At 34.9% G+C, this 12,390-nt stretch overlaps 1 protein-coding gene across 4 annotated transcripts in view; it reads left to right on the plus strand.

Moving 5' to 3' along the window:
- LOC120773005 (dihydroceramide fatty acyl 2-hydroxylase FAH2) overlaps positions 1-12,390 on the plus strand; it is a 49,422-nt gene that overhangs the window by 21,822 nt on the left and 15,210 nt on the right. The window contains exon 1 of one of the 4 annotated variants that reach the window (XM_040101925.1): positions 8,266-8,340. The exons of the other annotated variants lie outside the window; for them this stretch is intronic. The gene's annotated coding sequence lies outside the window, so the exon portion shown is untranslated. Of the gene's footprint in view, positions 1-8,265; positions 8,341-12,390 lie in introns of those variants that run through there. 4 annotated transcript variants of the gene reach the window in all.

Here is a 12,390-nt window from a genome sequence, read left to right on the forward strand (position 1 = left end):
TATTTATGCAAAGTTTTTTTCGCTTACATTAATTGGTTATTTTTATGAAATAAAAGAATAAGATGGAATTTAAAACTGTGTTGTATGGGAAGTGGGCGTGATTTTTTCTGATTTCGCCCAATTTCACACCGTTAATTGAAATTGTCTGTACGAGTATAATGTTACGTAACGAATTTAGTTGAAATCGGTCAAGTTCACTTATGTAAATGTGGACGGTGCTACGCCCAAAATTCCAAAAACTGACAACAAGTCTTCTCTGGGTTTTTACGTGCCATCTCTGGTGTAAAATTGTACGTTTCTGAAGTATTTAGTTATTGAATTAACGCACTTTTTGTAGTTTCTAACAAAATAGTTGTATGGGGCGATGGCGGGTTATAGTGCGATTTAATCCATTTTTGCGGCTCTTAAAAAAGATACCTTAAACTATTTTGTTTGTTGTAGCGTGAATGGCTTAAAAGATATGTATATTATACCTATTAGAGGGCCGACTTACGCCCATTTTTTTCAAATTACATGTTGCACGGACAGACACTCACCCGGATTTCAATTCGTCAACTCTCTCTTCTCGTCTAACTTTATTATTTTTAAGTCATACAAACAATCGTTATTTGTTACAAAAATACACCGCATACTATATACACTAGTATACTCAACAATGCCGTTTTATTAAAAATAAGTATTATTTACTACTACAATACTATTAGAGTACGTATATGATATACGAATATACGAAGCCATAAATCACTCAACGAAGTTTTTTGACAAATGAATGAGGGTTCTACCCCTTTTCAAAGCAAAGTACATTTTTATTTAAAATAAATGCATCTTTTTAATTTCAATTTTATTTTTGGTTATTGTTCACATTTTTGTATAAAATAATCATTTTATTTTTTTTGATACATACGTACTGCTCAAAATTATTATTTATATTAGTTTTTGCACATTGAGAAATGTCAATGCTAATGCGAAATGTCACGTTTGTTTTTTACGATCGTCAGCTGTTACTGTAACGATTTAAATGAAACGTGAATTGCATAAATACGTCACAACTATCCGGCACGGTTAACAAACTACAGCTCATCTCATCAAAGCTGTCTCAAACCACATTTCAAGGAATGTGTAATCGATTATACCAAAACAACCTTCTTGTCAATCTCGTTACTAAATCATAAATAAACACAAACATATAGTACATAGTTTATGTATATAAAATTTAAATATACTATATATTATAGATGTATATTTATGTAGTGTATATATATAAGTCATTTTACTTATGGTATATATGTATGTATGTACATTTTAGTTTTGCTTAAGTATATCTACATATTTCTATATTTTACTCTAGCATTCACCTCTGAATTCACAATGAGTGTACATACATATGTATATACTAGTTATGTATGTTATAAGATCGTATAGTCCAATGAAATGTCAGAGTAAAAAGTTCAAATTTCAAACTGTTCCACTTAAATCGGGCGCTAATGAACAAAATTGTATTTATAGATGTATGTAAATAATATTTGTATATTTAAAACACAATTTGGCAGTCTGTACATGATTGTGATTTACAGCTATATACATATGTATGTATTTTACACACCTAATGGCAAAGTATTTAGTCATCTATGTATTTCATATGCGTAAAAATAATTTTCGTTATCGACGCCGGCATCACTGTTGCATGCGATAAACATTCGTTTAGCAGACATACAGTATGTGTATATGTATGTACCCAGGATGTACATATGTAGGCATGATGTCGATTTGCACCTACTTTCACAAGACCGCAACTAAGCCAAGTAATTTAGTGTTGATAACTATTATTTGTGCTATATATTTGGTTGTTTTGTGAATGCTTATGTTTATACTATATACTTACATTTGTATGTAGGCATTTGCCCTGCTTATCTTATCACAAAATATTTTACAATCATTCATATTTGTATAAGCTTGCATTGCTCTCATAAATATTTTTGCCGACCTACATACATACATATGTATGTAAGTATATACCATGTATAAATGATACATTGAAATGTTTCAATTGTAGCGGGCTACTTAATCTGCATTACTAGAATGACTAATAAATAAATTTAAAAGCGTAGCTGAAAGACTGTGTTTTCTTTTATGCTTATGAATTTATTGTATAATTGCCTATGTATATGTAAGGTTGTGAAATACTTCCTTACACTTGTTTGCTTTTTATTCAATGCTTTATTAAAAGTTTTACAGTGATCGAATTAGTTCAAAAATGCGCCGTTTCGTTCGATAATCTTTTTCCATCTAGATGGCAACTTCATAATACCCCCCTCGTAGAAGCCTCGCTCCCTATTTGCGAGGAACTCGTACAGCCACTTTTCACAAGCCTGTTTTGAGCTCATCACCAACAAGGGTGTTCGCCATGGACAGGAATCACGTGGCGCTATGTCCGGGCTGTATGGTGGACGCGATAAAACCTCCCATCCGAGCTCCCGTAGCTTCTGACGAGTCATCAACGAAGTGTGTGGTCTGGACGCTTCTGATTATACGCAGTAGACGGTAGAATTAAGCGAAAGCCATATGGGAGCTGGTCATAGTGGATGATTCCCTTCCAATCCCACCAAACACACAGCCAAACCTTCCTGGCCGTCAATCCTGGCTTGGCCACTATTTAAGACAATTCACCGGCCTTCGAAAAAAAAATGGGTCGAGTTCGTTCCATTTCAGCAGCATATCGCAGGCGTTGATTCAGCTCAGAAGATTTTTTTGAGTCAAATCATGCGGCACCCAAACATTCAGTTTTTTTGTGTTTCCAGCCTTCTGCAGATGGTTTAAAATGGTTTGGTGACTAATTCCCATCTTCTGGGCGATGTCACGAGATGCCACATGCCGGTCTAACTCGATGTTTTACATGATTTCATCGGTATTCGTCGTCATCGGTATTCGTCGTCACCGCGGTCTTCCGCCAGCTGGCTTATCCATGGTGTCGTTTTCACCCGCTCTGAATCGTCGAAACCATTCCTCCGCAGTTCGAAGTGACGGAACGTTTCTCTAGCGGATTTGCCTTTAACGAAGGAAAACTTTAAAATAGCGCGAATTTCGGCGTTAGTGAACTCCATGTTTACACGTCTATAACAGTTGAACGCAATACCTAAACTAATCACTTTTCAAACCTTTCAAAGATGTATTGTATTGCCAGATATGAGCTCTGTAGCGCTTTATACATGACAAGACAAAAAGGCGGAAGGCAGATGTTTGACAACCTAATATATAATAAAATTTTATTATATACTATTTTTTTTGTTATGTAAAATAAAAAAATTAAAGAACATGGAAAATGGAAATAATTCAAATGAAAATTTAAATAGCCAATATTTTAAGAAATTATATTGCACTACAATGTGTTAATGCTATATTGTTGTGACAAATAATCTCTGTAGTATCAACTAATATAACTTTTATAATGAAACATACATTAACATGCCTTGAAAGTTTTAAAACACTGCGACACTGTGCCACCGATTAAATGCGAAATATATGACAGGTTCATATAACTATTTTTGAAGTAAGCCATTAACTTGAGTGCAGACTATAAATCTATATATAGTATAACATTTAGATATCAAGCTCGTCGCTTCATTGTCGCCGTTCTTCTAATATAATATGGTAATATTATCAACTATTTATGATATATGTACAATTTGTGCTCAATAAGCTGACAAAATGTACGATGGTTACAAACGAAGTAACGAGTAAGCGTGATAAACCTTTTCAAGCGATTGAGAACGCGAGAGTAACACTACCATAAAAAGTAAAGCAGTATCTTTTTTCCTCTAAACTTATGTGTGTATGATAGGGCTTTTCATTTTTATACCCTGAAAAGGGTATATTAAGTTTGCCACGAAGAAGGAAGCGTTTGAGACAATATAAAGTATATATGTATACATATAAATGATCAGTACGTTGAGCTAAGTCGATTTAGCCATGTCCGTCTGTCTGCCTGTCCGTCTATATATGTATATACGAACTAGTCCTCAGTTTTTAAGATATCGTCGTGAAATTTCGCAAACGTCATTTTCTCTTCAAGAAGCTGCTCATTTGTTGAAACTGCCGATTTCGGACCACTATAACATATAGCTGCCATACAAACTGAACATTCGGAATCAAGTTCTTGTATGGAAAACTTTCACATTTGACAATGTATCTTCACAAAAGTTGGCAAAGGTTATTTTCTAAAATAATAATGTAATATACGAAGAAATTTTTCTATACTAACTGAACTCTCGGACTCTAGTGCTGGTATGGAAAACTTTTTCATTTGACAAGATATATTCACGAAATTTGGTATAGATTATTTTCTAAAGCAGCAATGTAATCTCCGAAGAAATGGTTCATATCACTATACATAGTATATAGCTACCATACAAACTGAATGAAATAATGTAATATCGGAAGAAATTGTTCAGATCAGCTCACTATAGCATATAGCTGCCATAAAAACCGAACGATCGGAATCAAGGGCTTGTATGGAAAACTATCGCATTTGACGTGGTATCTTCACGAAATTTGACATGGATTACTGCTTAAGGTAATCATATAATCGTCGAAAAAATTGTTCACATCGGTTTACTATAGCATATAGCTTCCATACAAACTGAAGACATAGTTACTAAAAGAAATGCACCTGTGAAGGGTATATTAGCTTCAGTGCAGACGAAGTTAACGTTTTTTCTTGTTTTTAATCTTTTATTATTTCTTTGCGGACACATGAAAATTTTGTTCTTTTTTTTAATGAAAAATAATTCTATGAAAATTTGAGGCCTTAATTTTGACTTTAAGTACTTCCTTTCAATTGCTCACGTTTTTCATATATTTTTGAAGAAATTAAGTAAACGGCTGGTTTTATAGACAAACTTACAAATAAAAAAAAGTTGTAGAAATTACATTAAATTTCGGACAAAAACGGTCGAAACGAGCATGCCATAAACTGCTTTGTTTCGGAGATATAAATAAACGATTTAATAAAACAAAGTAAACATATAAATTTTTGTATTTAAAACTTGATTCAATAACTTTATATCAATTTGTTTCTTCTTTTATTTCGGAAGTTTTTCGATAAAACCAGCCGTTTGCTCAATTCTTTCAGACTTGAAAAATCGAAAAGGAAGTACTTAAAGTCAAAATTAATGGACAAGTTTTTCAGGGAATTTGTTTTTGAACAAAAAAAATTCAAGTGTTCGCAAATAAATAAAAAAAAACTTAAAATGAGACACCTAATAATCTATAATAGGGCTAGTAATAAGAATTCTATTATTTTTGAAATAAATGGTTTTAGTAATCCGTATATTGCGTTGTATACATGCTATATTATGCTATATACGTATGGTGTTAGAAAGATAAGATAAACAAGCAAGGAAGGCTAAGTTCGGCTGCAACTGAACATTTTATACTCTTGCAACTTGCAAGAATCAACGCCAGGGAAATACTTTAAAGTGTAAAACCAATCATATAGACTAACAGAAAAGGCGACTCCCTTTCGTGTGGCTTCTTCAATCTACTCTTGAAGAAAATGATTCGAACTGCAGAACTAAACAGAGAAGGTACTGTCTTCTATAAGAGTGTACAGCTGCTGGCTTACGCCGATGATATTGATATCATTTGCCTCAACAACCGCGCCTTAAGTTCTGCTTTCTCCAGAATGGATAAGGAAGCGAAGCAAATGGGTCTGATAGTGAACGAGGGCAAGGCGAAATATCTCTTGTCATCAAACAAACAGTCGCCGCACTCGCGACTAGGCACCCACGTCATTGTTGACAGTCGTAACTTCGAAGTCGTAGATAATTTCGTTTATATTGGAACCAGTATTAACAGCAATAACAATGTCAGCCTCGTAAATGAACGCTCCAGCTCTGAAAGTATTCGACCCAGTACCCGCCGAGGGAAGCAGAGAAAGACCTCCACTCCGTTGGAAAAACTAGGTGGAGAAGAACACTTCGCTTGGAATATCCAATTGGCGCCACATTTCGAAAAGAAGAAACGACTAGGGTGCTGTGTTTAACTCGGCTATAACCGCGTAAGGGGTGTCTACGCCAGTAAAAAAAACAATAATTAAGTTCTTTTTATTATGTTAAAAGGCATTGAAAATGTATTACTAAACATTTAAATTTAAACTGCGCGCGTCGAAGGATTTGGAGAATTATTTTTTTTTAGGTTGGTTGTACTGTCAGTCACATTTATGTCAAATTTCATGTCAAAATATTCATTAGTGTTTGAGATACGTGTCGTTTTGTGAGCTGCTAAAATTGAGTTTTTCGTTTTTTGCGATGTCGAAATTTGTTGAGCAAAGAATTTGCATTAAATTTTGTTTACGGAATCAATTTTCTGCTGCGGATACGTTGAGGATGGTGCAGAAAGCCTTTGGTGATGAGCTTTGTCTAAAAAAAATGTTTACAAGTGGTATAGTGAGTTCCAAGCCGGCCGTGAACGTGTCGAAGCCGAAGAGCGTCCAGGGCGACCATCAACCTCAACCGACGAAGCTCACGTTCAACAAATCAAAGATTTGGTGTAAAATCGTCCATTAACAATTAGAGACCTTGCTGATGAAGTTGGCATATCGAAAGGCTCAGCCAAAACCATTTTGAAGGATGTTTTGGGCCTCAAGCGCGTCAAATCTCGACTGGTACCGAAAACATCGAATTTTTGGAAAAAAGGTCATGAAACGCATTATAACTGGCGATGAGACTTGGATCTATGCTTACGACCCCGAAACAACCGATCAATCGAGCGAATATCATGCCAAAAGAGAGCCGAGACCAAAAAAATCGCGCCAAAGTCGCTCAAAAATCAAGGTCATGTTGACTGTTTTCTTCGATTATCGTGGTGTTGTGCATTATGAATTCCTTCCAACCGGTCAAACAGTCAACATGGAATATTATTTGAACGTTATGCATCGTTTGCGTAACGTTATCCGCCTAAAAAGGCCGGAATCCCATACTGCCCTCGTAATTCGTGATCATTTCGCCAAAAACTCAACCCATATCGTTCCGCAACCACCGTATTCACCTGATCTGTCGCCGTGCGACTTCTGGCTGTTCACCAAGCTCAAAATACCGCTCCGGGGGCACCGTTTTTAAACGATAGAGGAGATTCAAGCCGCAGCGAAGACGGAACTGAAAGCCATCCCGGAAAGTGACTACAACCAGTGTTTCGAAGATTGGAAAATCCATTGGCATAAGTGCATTGCATCGGGAGGGGATTACTTTGAAGGGGATGAAATTGATTTGAAGAATAAATAAAGAATTTTCAAAATAAATACAATGTCACCTTATTTTTTGGGCACAGTAGTATTACAATATGATTGATAAATTGAATCTATCGTAAATTTTAGATAAGAATTAACCTCAAAATTTTTTTGAATTCAAAAATTAGAATTTCAGTTAAGCATTAAATAGCATGCATGCTATTTTCCTATATTGTTTTCTAATTTTGCTGAAACGAAATTTGTACTCGTTTACATTTGTATATACCTATGTATAGCGCTTGTACACATTTACAAATATTTGTAAGAAAAAACCAATTCAGGAATGGTTGTAAAATATTTATATGCATAGTAAATTTCTAAAAATGCCAAATTTTTATTCAACAACGAAAAATAATTGCACCCTTACATAATACTGTGCATTGGGAAATTTTGGTAAAATGATTGGTGTTGTTGCGTGAATAAACAGTTTTGTTTGTGTAAATAAAGTTTGCTCTTATCAATGCGTATACGCCGTGGAGCACCAACCGTTGTACAAACGTGACAGTAAACAATGTTAAAAGTTAACCGGTGCGTCGATAAAAAATACAAATATACATACATACCCTTTCGCCCGTAGAAAGCTTCAGTTTTACACAAGCAACTTGCGGAAGATAAGTGTTATCTGAGTGCCACAATCTATATAGAGCGGAGACAAAAAAAGTTTAGATTTTTACCTGCTACTTTGATAATTATATATGTATGTGTATGTATGCAAACATGTATATATATATGTATATGTATAGTTGCTTAAACAGTGATTAGCCTGTCTAACCCTCTTCTGGATGCGCCCTGCTATCACAAACTCCAGCAAAATGGCACTTATGGTATGGCCAAGGTTTGAGGGTTAAGCCACTAATAAAGAAAACAACAACAATGCAGCAATCTACCGTCAATAATGAAACAAAACGCTACTATAGAAAACTAAACAACCATGGCACCTACTCGCCAGCAATGTTGAAATTATGTTGGTTAGTTCGTTTTGGAGCAGCGACGCCGTTGGACGAGTTCGTTCCAAGCACCGGAGTGTGCGTGCCCACTATTCAGTGTTTAGTGCTTGTGTATGTAGTTATTGCTAATTCCGTCTTACGTTGATAATCATTTGCATGCCAATTTGGCGAATTCAAAAATAATTAAAAAAAAATATTACTGAGCGTGAATATTTTGCATTTTTATAAGTATTCAATAGTAGTGCTAAAGAAATGTTTGTATGTATGAATGTACATTTCCGATCTACTTTGACCGACATACTGTGCCATTTGGCGGTTTAATCAATTAATTGAATTAAATTCTTTCGATTTGTTTCGCATCAAGTGATTCATCGAAAATGATCGTACCGTATTCTAATGTAAATAGTCTAATAATTTTATTTATATGTGTGTACATATGTACACATATTTATATGTAGTGTGGCTAAGTGTAAAAATTTAATTAATTTGTTACAACAAAAATTTACTTAATAAGCGCAAACAATATGCTATATATTATTCACCGTGTATGCAAAAAGTGTATTAAATCTACAATTTAGAGATACAAAAATACAGAAATTTAAGCGTTAATAATTGCGCTAAACATGCGAAATTTCAATAATTTGTTGCAATAACAATACAAAAATAATATAACAAAAAGTGAAATAAAAGTCAAATAACTAATTACATAAGCACGAATTATTTTATCTGTAAAAATTGTATCTAAAAATTACTCACAAATTAAAAAAAAACAAAGTATTAACCGTTGAAAAACAAATATTTTTAAGTCTAGCAAATCTGCCGGTACTTACACACATCAAAGTGTCTAAGTGAGTAGGCTTATTAAATTTTAGTAGTAAGTCGCGTAAGGCCTCTTAATACTTGTGTCTCAAAAAACTTGATAACCAATTCGTGGTATATGTAACGTCACATCAAGGTAATAGGGGTATTCTCTTGCTCTTGCAAGACCCGGTGCACGGTGCAAGAATTGCAGATTTACAACGGCACAACAACAAACACATGCAGAAAAATATTTGCAAGGGCTGTAAAATATGTCAGACCAAAACCTATGTATATTTGCGTGCAATGTCACGCAAAAATATAATTGCAACCCTGTTGTAGTTGCCATTTTACATAAAGACATATTACGTCGTTAAATTGTTGAGGAAGATAAGTTTTAAATGGATTTTATTATTTCTATTTAAATTTTAAAGATTTCTTACAGTTTTTTTCTAAAAAATGTATGCATAAGGTGCGCCAATTCACAGTAGCCATGCTTAATAGTCATTCACAACAAATTGACCGAATTAGCCATTCATATATCACTAGATTCTGCAATGGGTGCTCTCGTGCTCTTGTATATTTCGGTATAGTATTTTTGCAATCTGCAATCTTGCAAGAGCAAAAGAATACCCCTAATATGTTTGTATGTCGAGATATGAAAGCACACAAGTGATGATTTTCAATAAATGTGCCTTAACTAAACAAGCATTCGTTTATTAATCGTCGAAAATTTTATATAAAATATTTGTGGCAACTTTTCTTCCTGTTTTAGTAGTGAAAACGTGATTTCAAACGCGTAATATTTAAATTATGATTTCTGGTTTTTGATTCTTATTCAATACATAACGAAAATTATATTTAAAACTGTTTACGAAGGTAGGTTTTAATGTTTGTGGAATGGAAGCAGAGATGCTAGAATTGGTTAGTAGTCAAATCCATTATACCCAAATGCGTGAGTGCACGAGTGCCATTCAGTGGTACTGGAATTAAAATTAAGGTTACTAGCGCAATAGCCTAAAAACGTTCCAAGAATTCAAAATAATAAATTTGGGATTTTTTTTTATCTGTGACCCGTTACTCTTTATTAAACTCTTATAACACTAATTACTAGTTGTACGTTATAGAAAATGTTTAAACTCAATTTCAGGACACCACAAATATCCCACAAACCTCTAAAATTTTTCCTTCAGATTTGTTGAGTAGTAAAATCAAAGCCCACCTTCAATGGTGAATCCAAATCAACGTTAAAACCGGTCGGATTTAGATAAATATTTGTATTGTTTTGTATAACTCATACATGATTTTCACCAAATGAAAAGCGTTCATAAGCCCACAGCGAATGTTCAATGTACATAATTGTATATAAAGGTGTATTTTAATTAAGTTATTATAGGCCGTAATACTAGTTTTTCAAAATTACTTACGATTATGGATTAGCCAAGGTACTTTGTGGTACGCCCACGCAAATGCCATAATAGTTGAAGCTCACCATAAAAGTAAACTAAATAATTATAACTGAGATTTTGTGATAATAATTATAGTTACAGCTAAAAAGTATGCGATAAAAAGAAGAAGATTGTTTAAATTAAAAATTGTGAAAAAAAGTTTAACAGCGACGTAATTGAAAAGTGCTCAATAATTACTGCATATACTACACATACTCGTATGCCCGTATGTATGCATGAGTCCCTTTATTTTTATACTCCTGCAACCAGTTGCTACAAAGTATTATAGTTTTGTTCACCTAACGGTTGTACATATCACATAAAACTAAGCGAGATAGATAAAGGATTATATATATAAAATGATCAGGATGACGAGAAAAGTTGAAATCCTGTTGACTGTCTGTCTGTCCGTCCGTCCGATTGTGCAAGCTGTAACTTGAGTTAAACTTTGTATATAGGTTTCTAAGTACAAAAATAATTACGAGTTGTTAGATGGTCGCCATTAACCGAAAACATAGAAAGTGCCATAACTAATCACTAAATTAAAATATAAAAGTCTAATTTGGCACAGGAGATCGCAGTAGCAAGGGGCACCTGTGAAAAATTTTTTTGAAAAAGTGGTACTTAAAATGGATGAAATTGGAGTATAACCCCGCTCACTCCCCATACAACGGTACTGTTAAAAACTACTAAAAGCGCGATAAATCAATAACTAAATGTTCCATAAACAAAAAAATTTACCACCGAGACGGTATGAGAGAGTTTTATGGGAGCTGGTGTGAAAATTTGATGATAGACGAGACCAGACCAAACCGATTTCTGCAAAATTTTGTACGTGGCATTCTTCTTACATTCTTATGCTCTTCTTCTTCTTCTTAATTAGCGTAGACACCGCTTACGCGATTGTAGCCGAGTTAACAACAGCGCGCCAGTCGTTTCTTCTTTTCGCTACGTGGCGCCAATTGGATATTCCAAGCGAAGCCAGGTCCTTCTCCACTTGTCCTTCCAACGGGTTCTGCGTCGAATACTTTCAGAGCTGGAGTGTTTTTGTCATTTCGGACAACATGACCTAGCCAGCGTAGCCGCTGTCTTTTAATTCGCTGAACTATGTCAATGTCGTCATATGTCTCGTACAGCTTATCGTTCAATCGAATGCGATATTCGCCGTGGCCAATGCGCAAAGGACCATAAATCTTTCGCAGAACATTTCTCTCGAAAACTCGTAACGTCGACTAATCGGTTGTTGTCATCGTCCAAGCCTCTGCACCATATAGCAGGACGGGAAATATGAGCGACTTTTAGAGTTTGGTTTTTGTTCGTCGAGAGAGGACTTTACTTTTCAATTGCCTACTCAGTCCGAAGTAGCACCTGTTGGCAAGAGTTATCCTGCGTTGGATTTCCAGGCTGACATTATTAGTGGTGTTAATGCTGGTTCCTAAATAGACGAAATTATCTACAACTTCAAAGTTATGACTGTCAACAGTGACGTGAGAGCCAAGTCGCGAGTGCGACGACTGTTTGTTTGATGACAGGAGATATTTCGTCTTGCCGTCGTTCACTGCCAGACCCATTTTCTGTGCTTCCTTGTCCAGTCTGGAGAAAGCAGAACTAACGGCGCGGGTGTTGAGGCCGATTCTTATGTTACAGCGTGAAAATGAACGAAATCGGATAACAACCACGCATACTTCCCATATAGCACAATTTTAAATTCCACTTGAATCGTTCAGTTTCAAGTACTCAAACTTCATCTTTTCTCGTCATCCTGGTCAAATCAATAAGAAATTAATATAACGGTATAAAACTTTGCAAGAATAATATCTTTAGTATGTGCCACCTTATGACCGAAAATTGTTTAAATCCAATAAAAACTATTGAAGTCCCTAGGTACCGAATATTTGGGCCACGGTACCTATAG

The sequence above is a fragment of the Bactrocera tryoni genome, chromosome 3 (genome assembly GCF_016617805.1).
Source record: "Bactrocera tryoni isolate S06 chromosome 3, CSIRO_BtryS06_freeze2, whole genome shotgun sequence".
NCBI lineage: Eukaryota > Metazoa > Arthropoda > Insecta > Diptera > Tephritidae > Bactrocera > Bactrocera tryoni.